Consider the following 10,031-nt stretch of genomic DNA (forward strand, 5'->3'; position numbering starts at 1 on the left):
TGGCAATATATTAACCCCGTTATATTATTTTTGACATTTGCGATATGTTTTAGCTCGCTGCTCATTGGTCACGCGTCTAGAGGCGGCTTTGTGGCGCGAGGAGCGCGTTCTGAAAGGGGTAAAAAATACGTGTTGCTGCAGTATAGAGGGAGGGGTGGAAACCGTGGTAAACTCGTCTCCGTGTTTGAGGGGGGGGAGTAAGTAGTATATATAGGGCATTATCCATTATTAGGCAACGGTTGTAATGGTAGTAAGAATGACAATCATCTTTGCAGTGGACCTGGGAGTGGCAAGCATAAGGGACGAAGGCGGGGGTAACATGTTGGATGCGATCATACCGGCACTAAAGCACCGGATCCCATCAGAACTCCGAAATTAAGCGTGCTTGGGCGAGGGTAGTACTAGGATGTGTGACCTCCTGGGAAGTCCTCGTGTTGCATTCCCTTTTTAATTATTTTTGGCGCCTCATGACAAACATATCACATGTGCGCGACATATATTAACCCCGTTATATTATTTTTGACATTTGCGATATGTTTTAGCTCGCTGCTCATTGGTCACGCGTCTAGAGGCGGCTTTGTGGCGCGAGGAGCGCGTTCTGAAAGGGGTAAAAAAATACGTGTTGCTGCGGTATAGAGGGAGGGGTGGAAACCGTGGTAAACTCGTCTCCGTGTTTGAGGGGGGGAGTAAGTAGTATATATAGGGCATTATCCATTATTAGGCAACGGTTGTAATGGTAGTAAGAATGACAATCATCTTTGCAGTGGACCTGGGAGTGGCAAGCATAAGGGACGAAGGCGGGGGTAACATGTTGGATGCGATCATACCAGCACTAAAGCATCGGATCCCATCAGAACACCGAAGTTAAGCGTGCTTGGGCGAGAGTAGTACTAGGATGGGTGACCTCCTGGGAAGTCCTCGTGTTGCATTCCCTTTTTAATTATTTTTTGCGCCTCATGACAAACATATCACATGTGCGCGATATATATTAACCCCGTTATATTATTTTTGACATTTGCGATATGTTTTAGCTCGCTGCTCATTGGTCACGCGTCTAGAGGCGGCTTTGTGGCGCGAGGAGCGCGTTCTGAAAGGGGTAAAAAAATACGTGTTGCTGCGGTATAGAGGGAGGGGTGGAAACCGTGGTAAACTCGTCTCCGTGTTTGAGGGGGGGAGTAAGTAGTATATATAGGGCATTATCCATTATTAGGCAACGGTTGTAATGGTAGTAAGAATGACAATCATCTTTGCAGTGGACCTGGGAGTGGCAAGCATAAGGGACGAAGGCGGGGGTAAACACCGAAGTTAAGCGTGCTTGGGCGAGAGTAGTACTAGGATGGGTGACCTCCTGGGAAGTCCTCGTGTTGCATTCCCTTTTTAATTATTTTTTGCGCCTCATGACAAACATATCACATGTGCGCGATATATATTAACCCCGTTATTTTATTTTTGACATTTGCGATATGTTTTAGCTCGCTGCTCATTGGTCACGCGTCTAGAGGCGGCTTTGTGGCGCGAGGAGCGCGTTCTGAAAGGGGTAAAAAAATACGTGTTGCTGCGGTATAGAGGGAGGGGTGGAAACCGTGGTAAACTCGTCTCCGTGTTTGAGGGGGGAGTAAGTAGTATATATAGGGCATTATCCATTATTAGGCAACGGTTGTAATGGTAGTAAGAATGACAATCATCTTTGCAGTGGACCTGGGAGTGGCAAGCATAAGGGACGAATGCGGGGGTAACATGTTGGATGCGATCATACCAGCACTAAAGCACCGGATCCCATCAGAACTCCGAAGTTAAGCGTGCTTGGGCGAGAGTAGTACTTGGATGGGTGACCTCCTGGGAAGTCCTCGTGTTGCATTCCCTTTTTAATTATTTTTTGCGCCTCATGACAAACATATCACATGTGCGCAATATAAATTAACCCCGTTATATTATTTTTGACATTTGCGATATGTTTTAGCTCGCTGCTCATTGGTCACGCGTCTAGAGGCGGCTTTGTGGCGCGAGGAGCGCGTTCTGAAAGGGGTAAAAAAATACGTGTTGCTGGGGTATAGAGGGAGGGGTGGAAACCGTGGTAAACTCGTCTCCGTGTTTGAGGGGGGGGTAAGTAGTATATATAGGGCATTATCCATTATTAGGCAACGGTTGTAATGGTAGTAAGAATGACAATCATCTTTGCAGTGGACCTGGGAGTGGCAAGCATAAGGGACGAAGGCGGGGGTAACATGTTGGATGCGATCATACCAGCACTAAAGCACCGGATCCCATCAGAACTCCGAAGTTAAGCGTGCTTGGGCGAGGGTAGTACTAAGATGTGTGACCTCCTGGGAAGTCCTCGTGTTGCATTCCCTTTTTAATTATTTTTGGCGCCTCATGACAAACATATCACATGTGCGCGGTATATATTAACCCCGTTATATTATTTTTGACATTTGCGATATGTTTTAGCTCGCTGCTCATTGGTCACGCGTCTAGAGGCGGCTTTGTGGCGCGAGGAGCGCGTTCTGAAAGGGGTAAAAAAATACGTGTTGCTGCGGTATAGAGGGAGGGGTGGAAACCGTGGTAAACTCGTCTCCGTGTTTGAGGGGGGGAGTAAGTAGTATATATAGGGCATTATCCATTATTAGGCAACGGTTGTAATGGTAGTAAGAATGACAATCATCTTTGCAGTGGACCTGGGAGTGGCAAGCATAAGGGACGAAGGCGGGGGTAACATGTTGGATGCGATCATACCAGCACTAAAGAATCGGATCCCATCAGAACACCGAAGCTAAGCGTGCTTGGGCGAGAGTAGTACTAGGATGGGTGACCTCCTGGGAAGTCCTCGTGTTGCATTCCCTTTTTAATTATTTTTTGCGCCTCATGACAAACATATCACATGTGCGCGATATATATTAACCCCGTTATATTATTTTTGACATTTGCGATATGTTTTAGCTCGCTGCTCATTGGTCACGCGTCTAGAGGCGGCTTTGTGGCGCGAGGAGCGCGTTCTGAAAGGGGTAAAAAAATACGTGTTGCTGCGGTATAGAGGGAGGGGTGGAAACCGTGGTAAACTCGTCTCCGTGTTTGAGGGGGGGAGTAAGTAGTATATATAGGGCATTATCCATTATTAGGCAACGGTTGTAATGGTAGTAAGAATGACAATCATCTTTGCAGTGGACCTGGGAGTGGCAAGCATAAGGGACGAAGGCGGGGGTAACATGTTGGATGCGATCATACCAGCACTAAAGCACCGGATCCAACCAGAACTCCGAAGTTAAGCGTGCTTGGGCGAGAGTAGTACTTGGATGGGTGAACTCCTGGGAAGTCCTCGTGTTGCATTCCCTTTTTAATTATTTTTTGCGCCTCATGACAAACATATCACATGTGCGCAATATATATTAACCCCGTTATATTATTTTTGACATTTGCGATATGTTTTAGCTCGCTGCTCATTGGTCACGCGTCTAGAGGCGGCTTTGTGGCGCGAGGAGCGCGTTCTGAAAGGGGTAAAAAAATACGTGTTGCTGGGGTATAGAGGGAGGGGTGGAAACCATGGTAAACTCGTCTCCGTGTTTGAGGGGGGGGGTAAGTAGTATATATAGGGCATTATCCATTATTAGGCAACGGTTGTAATGGTAGTAAGAATGACAATCATCTTTGCAGTGGACCTGGGAGTGGCAAGCATAAGGGACGAAGGCGGGGTAACATGTTGGATGCGATCATACCAGCACTAAAGCACCGGATCCCATCAGAACTCCGAAGTTAAGCGTGCTTGGGCGAGGGTAGTACTAGGATGGGTGACCTCCTGGGAAGTCCTCGTGTTGCATTCCCTTTTTAATTATTTTTTGTGCCTCATGACAAACATATCACATGTGCGCGATATATATTAACCCCGTTATATTATTTTTGACATTTGCGATATGTTTTAGCTCGCTGCTCATTGGTCACGCGTCTAGAGGAGGCTGTGTGGCGCGAGGAGCGCGTTGTGAAAGGGGTAAAAAAATACGTGTTGCTGCGGTATAGAGGGAGGGGTGGAAACCGTGGTAAACTCGTCTCCGTGTTTGAGGGGGGGAGTAAGTATTATATATAGGGCATTATCCATTATTAGGCAACGGTTGTAATGGTAGTAAGAATGACAATCATCTTTGCAGTGGACCTGGGAGTGGCAAGCATAAGGGACGAAGGCGGGGGTAACATGTTGGATGCGATCATACCAGCACTAAAGCACCGGATCCCATCAGAACTCTGAAGTTAAGCGTGCTTGGGCGAGAATAGTACTAGGATGGGTGACCTCCTGGGAAGTCGTCGTGTTGCATTCCCTTTTTAATTATTTTTTGCGCCTCATGACAAACATATCACATGTGCGCGCTATATATTAACCCCGTTATATTATTTTTGACATTTGCGATATGTTTTAGCTCGCTGCTCATTGGTCACGCGTCTAGAGGCGGCTTTGTGGCGCGAGGAGCGCGTTCTGAAAGGGGTAAAAAAATACGTGTTGCTGCGGTATAGAGGGAGGGGTGGAAACCGTGGTAAACTCGTCTCCGTGTTTGAGGGGGGGGGGAGTAAGTAGTATATATAGGGCATTATCCATTATTAGGCAACGGTTGTAATGGTAGTAAGAATGACAATCATCTTTGCAGTGGACCTGGGAGTGGCAAGCATAAGGGACGAAGGCGGGGGTAACATGTTGGATGCGATCATACCAGCACTAAAGCACCGGATCCCATCAGAACTCCGAAGTTAAGCGTGCTTGGGCGAGAATAGTACTTGGATGGGTGACCTCCTGGGAAGTCCTCGTGTTGCATTCCCTTTTTAATTATTTTTTGCGCCTCATGACAAACATATCACATGTGCGCGATATATATTAACCCCGTTATATTATTTTTGACATTTGCGATATGTTTTAGCTCGCTGCTCATTGGTCACGCGTCTAGAGGAGGCTGTGTGGCGCGAGGAGCGCGTTCTGAAAGGGGTAAAAAAATACGTGTTGCTGCGGTATAGAGGGAGGGGTGGAAACCGTGGTAAACTCGTCTCCGTGTTTGAGGGGGGGAGTAAGTAGTATATATAGGGCATTATCCATTATTAGGCAACGGTTGTAATGGTAGTAAGAATGACAATCATCTTTGCAGTGGACCTGGGAGTGGCAAGCATAAGGGACGAAGGCGGGGATAACATGTTGGATGCGATCATACCAGCACTAAAGCACCGGATCCCATCAGAACTCCGAAGTTAAGCGTGCTTGGGCGAGGGTAGTACTAGGATGTGTGACCTCCTGGGAAGTCCTCGTGTTGCATTCCCTTTTTAATTATTTTTGGCGCCTCATGACAAACATATCACATGTGCGCGGTATATATTAACCCCATTATATTATTTTTGACATTTGCGATATGTTTTAGCTCGCTGCTCATTGGTCACGCGTCTAGAGGCGGCTTTGTGGCGCGAGGAGCGCGTTCTGAAAGGGGTAAAAAAATACGTGTTGCTGCGGTATAGAGGGAGGGGTGGAAACCGTGGTAAACTCGTCTCCGTGTTTGAGGGGGGGAGTAAGTAGTATATATAGGGCATTATCCATTATTAGACAACGGTTGTAATGGTAGTAAGAATGACAATCATCTTTGCAGTGGACCTGGGAGTGGCGAGCATAAGGGACGAAGGCGGGGGTAACATGTTGGATGCGATCATACCAGCACTAAAGCACCAGATCCCATCAGAACTCCGAAGTTAAGCGTGCTTGGGCGAGAATAGTACTAGGATGGGTGACCTCCTGGGAAGTCCTCGTGTTGCATTCCCTTTTTAATTATTTTTTGCGCCTCATGACAAACATATCACATGTGCGCGATATATATTAACCCCGTTATATTATTTTTGACATTTGCGATATGTTTTAGCTCGCTGCTCATTGGTCACGCGTCTAGAGGAGGCTGTGTGGCGCGAGGAGCGCGTTGTGAAAGGGGTAAAAAAATACGTGTTGCTGCGGTATAGAGGGAGGGGTGGAAACCGTGGTAAACTCGTCTCCGTGTTTGAGGGGGGGAGTAAGTAGTATATATAGGGCATTATCCATTATTAGGCAACGGTTGTAATGGTAGTAAGAATGACAATCATCTTTGCAGTGGACCTGGGAGTGGCAAGCATAAGGGACGAAGGCGGGGGTAACATGTTGGATGCGATCATACCAGCACTAAAGCACCGGATCCCATCAGAACTCTGAAGTTAAGCGTGCTTGGGCGAGAATAGTACTAGGATGGGTGACCTCCTGGGAAGTCGTCGTGTTGCATTCCCTTTTTAATTATTTTTTGCGCCTCATGACAAACATATCACATGTGCGCGCTATATATTAACCCCGTTATATTATTTTTGACATTTGCGATATGTTTTAGCTCGCTGCTCATTGGTCACGCGTCTAGAGGCGGCTTTGTGGCGCGAGGAGCGCGTTCTGAAAGGGGTAAAAAAATACGTGTTGCTGCGGTATAGAGGGAGGGGTGGAAACCGTGGTAAACTCGTCTCCGTGTTTGAGGGGGGGGGAGTAAGTAGTATATATAGGGCATTATCCATTATTAGGCAACGGTTGTAATGGTAGTAAGAATGACAATCATCTTTGCAGTGGACCTGGGAGTGGCAAGCATAAGGGACGAAGGCGGGGGTAACATGTCGGATGCGATCATACCAGCACTAAAGCACCGGATCCCATCAGAACTCCGAAGTTAAGCGTGCTTGGGCGAGAGTAGTACTAGGATGGGTGACCTCCTGGAAAATCCTCGTGTTGCATTCCATTTTTAATTATTTTTTGCGCCTCGTGACAAACATATCGCATGTGCGCGATATATATTAACCCCGTTATATTATTTTTGACATTTGCGATATGTTTTAGCTCGCTGCTCATTGGTCACGCGTCTAGAGGCGGCTTTGTGGCGCGAGGAGCGCGTTCTGAAAGGGGTAAAAAAATACGTGTTGCTGCGGTATAGAGGGAGGGGTGGAAACCGTGGTAAACTCGTCTCCGTGTTTGAGGGGGGGGGAGTAAGTAGTATATATAGGGCATTATCCATTATTAGGCAACGGTTGTAATGGTAGTAAGAATGACAATCATCTTTGCAGTGGACCTGGGAGTGGCAAGCATAGGGGACGAAGGCGGGGGTAACATGTCGGATGCGATCATAGCAGCACTAAAGCACTGGATCCCATCAGAACTCCGAAGTTAAGCGTGCTTGGGCGAGAGTAGTACTAGGATGGGTGACCTCCTGGGAAGTCCTCGTGTTGCATTCCCTTTTTAATTATTTTTTGCGCCTCGTGACAAACATATGGCATGTGCGCGATATATATTAACCCCGTTATATTATTTTTGACATTTGCGATATGTTTTAGCTCGCTGCTCATTGGTCACGCGTCTAGAGGCGGCTTTGTGGCGCGAGGAGCGCGTTCTGAAAGGGGTAAAAAAATACGTGTTGCTGCGGTATAGAGGGAGGGGTGGAAACCGTGGTAAACTCGTCTCCGTGTTTGAGGGGGGGAGTAAGTAGTATATATAGGGCATTATCCATTATTAGGCAACGGTTGTAATGGTAGTAAGAATGACAATCATCTTTGCAGTGGACCTGGGAGTGGCAAGCATAAGGGACGAAGGCGGGGGTAACATGTTGGATGCGATCATACCAGCACTAAAGCACCGGATCCCATCAGAACTCCGAAGTTAAGCGTGCTTGGGCGAGGGTAGTACTAGGATGTGTGACCTCCTGGGAAGTCCTCGTGTTGCATTCCCTTTTTAATTATTTTTTGCGCCTCATGACAAACATATCACATGTGCGCGATATATATTAACCCCGTTATATTATTTTTGACATTTGCGATATGTTTTAGCTCGCTGCTCATTGGTCACGCGTCTAGAGGAGGCTGTGTGGCGCGAGGAGCGCGTTCTGAAAGGGGTAAAAAAATACGTGTTGCTGCGGTATAGAGGGAGGGGTGGAAACCGTGGTAAACTCGTCTCCGTGTTTGAGGGGGGGAGTAAGTAGTATATATAGGGCATTATCCATTATTAGGCAACGGTTGTAATGGTAGTAAGAATGACAATCATCTTTGCAGTGGACCTGGGAGTGGCAAGCATAAGGGACGAAGGCGGGGATAACATGTTGGATGCGATCATACCAGCACTAAAGCACCGGATCCCATCAGAACTCCGAAGTTAAGCGTGCTTGGGCGAGGGTAGTACTAGGATGTGTGACCTCCTGGGAAGTCCTCGTGTTGCATTCCCTTTTTAATTATTTTTGGCGCCTCATGACAAACATATCACATGTGCGCGGTATATATTAACCCCATTATATTATTTTTGACATTTGCGATATGTTTTAGCTCGCTGCTCATTGGTCACGCGTCTAGAGGCGGCTTTGTGGCGCGAGGAGCGCGTTCTGAAAGGGGTAAAAAAATACGTGTTGCTGCGGTATAGAGGGAGGGGTGGAAACCGTGGTAAACTCGTCTCCGTGTTTGAGGGGGGGAGTAAGTAGTATATATAGGGCATTATCCATTATTAGACAACGGTCGTAATGGTAGTAAGAATGACAATCATCTTTGCAGTGGACCTGGGAGTGGCGAGCATAAGGGACGAAGGCGGGGGTAACATGTTGGATGCGATCATACCAGCACTAAAGCACCAGATCCCATCAGAACTCTGAAGTTAAGCGTGCTTGGGCGAGAATAGTACTAGGATGGGTGACCTCCTGGGAAGTCCTCGTGTTGCATTCCCTTTTTAATTATTTTTTGCGCCTCATGACAAACATATCACATGTGCGCGATATATATTAACCCCGTTATATTATTTTTGACATTTGCGATATGTTTTAGCTCGCTGCTCATTGGTCACGCGTCTAGAGGAGGCTGTGTGGCGCGAGGAGCGCGTTGTGAAAGGGGTAAAAAAATACGTGTTGCTGCGGTATAGAGGGAGGGGTGGAAACCGTGGTAAACTCGTCTCCGTGTTTGAGGGGGGGGAGTAAGTAGTATATATAGGGCATTATCCATTATTAGGCAACGGTTGTAATGGTAGTAAGAATGACAATCATCTTTGCAGTGGACCTGGGAGTGGCAAGCATAAGGGACGAAGGCGGGGATAACATGTTGGATGCGATCATAGCAGCACTAAAGCACCGGATCCCATCAGAACTCCGAAGTTAACCGTGCTTGGGCGAGAGTAGTACTAGGATGGGTGACCTCCTGGGAAGTCCTCGTGTTGCATTCCCTTTTTAATTATTTTTTGCGCCTCATGACAAACTTATCACATGTGCGCGATATATATTAACCCTCATATTATTTTTGACATTTGCGATATGTTTTAGCTCGCTGCTCATTGGTCACGCGTCTAGAGGCGGCTGTGTGGCGCGAGGAGCGCGTTCTGAAAGGGGTAAAAAAATACGTGTTGCTGCGGTATAGAGGGAGGGGTGGAAACCGTGGTAAACTCGTCTCCGTGTTTGAGGGGTGGAGTAAGTAGTATATATAGGGCATTATCCATTATTAGGCAACGGTTGTAATGGTAGTAAGAATGACAATCATCTTTGCAGTGGACCTGGGAGTGGCAAGCATAAGGGACGAAGGCGGGGGTAACATGTTGGATGCGATCATACCAGCACTAAAGCACCGGATCCCATCAGAACTCCGAAGTTAAGCGTGCTTGGGCGAGAATAGTACTAGGATGGGTGACCTCCTGGGAAGTCCTCGTGTTGCATTCCCTTTTTAATTATTTTTTGCGCCTCATGACAAACATATCACATGTGCGCGATATATATTAACCCCGTTATATTATTTTTGACATTTGCGATATGTTTTAGCTCGCTGCTCATTGGTCACGCGTCTTGAGGCGGCTTTGTGGCGCGAGGAGCGCGTTCTGAAAGGGGTAAAAAAATACGTGTTGCTGCGGTATAGAGGGAGGGGTGGAAACCGTGGTAAACTCGTCTCCGTGTTTGAGGGGGGGAGTAAGTAGTATATATAGGGCATTATCCATTATTAGGCAACGGTTGTAATGGTAGTAAGAATGACAATCATCTTTGCAGTGGACCTGGGAGTGGCAAGCA

The 10,031-nt window shown here is 47.1% G+C and overlaps 19 non-coding genes across 19 annotated transcripts; all 19 read left to right on the forward strand.

Moving 5' to 3' along the window:
- The first annotated feature begins 324 nt into the window (after positions 1 to 324).
- On the forward strand, positions 325 to 443 carry LOC123126648 (5S ribosomal RNA). The gene has a single exon (XR_006461880.1). It is a non-coding gene; the product is annotated as a 5S ribosomal RNA (ribosomal RNA).
- A 370-nt stretch (positions 444 to 813) lies between these two features.
- LOC123126639 (5S ribosomal RNA) lies at positions 814 to 932 on the forward strand. Its single transcript, XR_006461871.1, has one exon. It is a non-coding gene; the product is annotated as a 5S ribosomal RNA (ribosomal RNA).
- An 810-nt stretch (positions 933 to 1,742) lies between these two features.
- On the forward strand, positions 1,743 to 1,861 carry LOC123126655 (5S ribosomal RNA). The gene has a single exon (XR_006461887.1). It is a non-coding gene; the product is annotated as a 5S ribosomal RNA (ribosomal RNA).
- Positions 1,862 to 2,230: 369 nt separating this feature from the next.
- On the forward strand, positions 2,231 to 2,349 carry LOC123126583 (5S ribosomal RNA). Its single transcript, XR_006461818.1, has one exon. It is a non-coding gene; the product is annotated as a 5S ribosomal RNA (ribosomal RNA).
- Positions 2,350 to 2,719: 370 nt separating this feature from the next.
- Positions 2,720 to 2,838, forward strand: LOC123126711 (5S ribosomal RNA). Its single transcript, XR_006461936.1, has one exon. It is a non-coding gene; the product is annotated as a 5S ribosomal RNA (ribosomal RNA).
- A 370-nt stretch (positions 2,839 to 3,208) lies between these two features.
- Positions 3,209 to 3,327, forward strand: LOC123126721 (5S ribosomal RNA). The gene has a single exon (XR_006461946.1). It is a non-coding gene; the product is annotated as a 5S ribosomal RNA (ribosomal RNA).
- A 369-nt stretch (positions 3,328 to 3,696) lies between these two features.
- LOC123126720 (5S ribosomal RNA) lies at positions 3,697 to 3,815 on the forward strand. Its single transcript, XR_006461945.1, has one exon. It is a non-coding gene; the product is annotated as a 5S ribosomal RNA (ribosomal RNA).
- A 370-nt stretch (positions 3,816 to 4,185) lies between these two features.
- Positions 4,186 to 4,304, forward strand: LOC123126632 (5S ribosomal RNA). Its single transcript, XR_006461864.1, has one exon. It is a non-coding gene; the product is annotated as a 5S ribosomal RNA (ribosomal RNA).
- A 373-nt stretch (positions 4,305 to 4,677) lies between these two features.
- On the forward strand, positions 4,678 to 4,796 carry LOC123126891 (5S ribosomal RNA). The gene has a single exon (XR_006462100.1). It is a non-coding gene; the product is annotated as a 5S ribosomal RNA (ribosomal RNA).
- A 370-nt stretch (positions 4,797 to 5,166) lies between these two features.
- On the forward strand, positions 5,167 to 5,285 carry LOC123126554 (5S ribosomal RNA). Its single transcript, XR_006461791.1, has one exon. It is a non-coding gene; the product is annotated as a 5S ribosomal RNA (ribosomal RNA).
- A 370-nt stretch (positions 5,286 to 5,655) lies between these two features.
- Positions 5,656 to 5,774, forward strand: LOC123126517 (5S ribosomal RNA). Its single transcript, XR_006461755.1, has one exon. It is a non-coding gene; the product is annotated as a 5S ribosomal RNA (ribosomal RNA).
- Positions 5,775 to 6,144: 370 nt separating this feature from the next.
- LOC123126634 (5S ribosomal RNA) lies at positions 6,145 to 6,263 on the forward strand. Its single transcript, XR_006461866.1, has one exon. It is a non-coding gene; the product is annotated as a 5S ribosomal RNA (ribosomal RNA).
- Positions 6,264 to 6,635: 372 nt separating this feature from the next.
- On the forward strand, positions 6,636 to 6,754 carry LOC123126523 (5S ribosomal RNA). The gene has a single exon (XR_006461761.1). It is a non-coding gene; the product is annotated as a 5S ribosomal RNA (ribosomal RNA).
- A 372-nt stretch (positions 6,755 to 7,126) lies between these two features.
- Positions 7,127 to 7,245, forward strand: LOC123126601 (5S ribosomal RNA). Its single transcript, XR_006461835.1, has one exon. It is a non-coding gene; the product is annotated as a 5S ribosomal RNA (ribosomal RNA).
- A 370-nt stretch (positions 7,246 to 7,615) lies between these two features.
- On the forward strand, positions 7,616 to 7,734 carry LOC123126555 (5S ribosomal RNA). The gene has a single exon (XR_006461792.1). It is a non-coding gene; the product is annotated as a 5S ribosomal RNA (ribosomal RNA).
- A 370-nt stretch (positions 7,735 to 8,104) lies between these two features.
- On the forward strand, positions 8,105 to 8,223 carry LOC123126556 (5S ribosomal RNA). The gene has a single exon (XR_006461793.1). It is a non-coding gene; the product is annotated as a 5S ribosomal RNA (ribosomal RNA).
- Positions 8,224 to 8,593: 370 nt separating this feature from the next.
- Positions 8,594 to 8,712, forward strand: LOC123126355 (5S ribosomal RNA). Its single transcript, XR_006461640.1, has one exon. It is a non-coding gene; the product is annotated as a 5S ribosomal RNA (ribosomal RNA).
- Positions 8,713 to 9,083: 371 nt separating this feature from the next.
- On the forward strand, positions 9,084 to 9,202 carry LOC123126630 (5S ribosomal RNA). The gene has a single exon (XR_006461862.1). It is a non-coding gene; the product is annotated as a 5S ribosomal RNA (ribosomal RNA).
- Positions 9,203 to 9,570: 368 nt separating this feature from the next.
- LOC123126789 (5S ribosomal RNA) lies at positions 9,571 to 9,689 on the forward strand. The gene has a single exon (XR_006462010.1). It is a non-coding gene; the product is annotated as a 5S ribosomal RNA (ribosomal RNA).
- The last annotated feature ends 342 nt before the right edge of the window (positions 9,690 to 10,031 follow it).

Source organism: Triticum aestivum, chromosome 5D, assembly GCF_018294505.1.
Source record: "Triticum aestivum cultivar Chinese Spring chromosome 5D, IWGSC CS RefSeq v2.1, whole genome shotgun sequence".
Classification (NCBI taxonomy): domain Eukaryota; kingdom Viridiplantae; phylum Streptophyta; class Magnoliopsida; order Poales; family Poaceae; genus Triticum; species Triticum aestivum.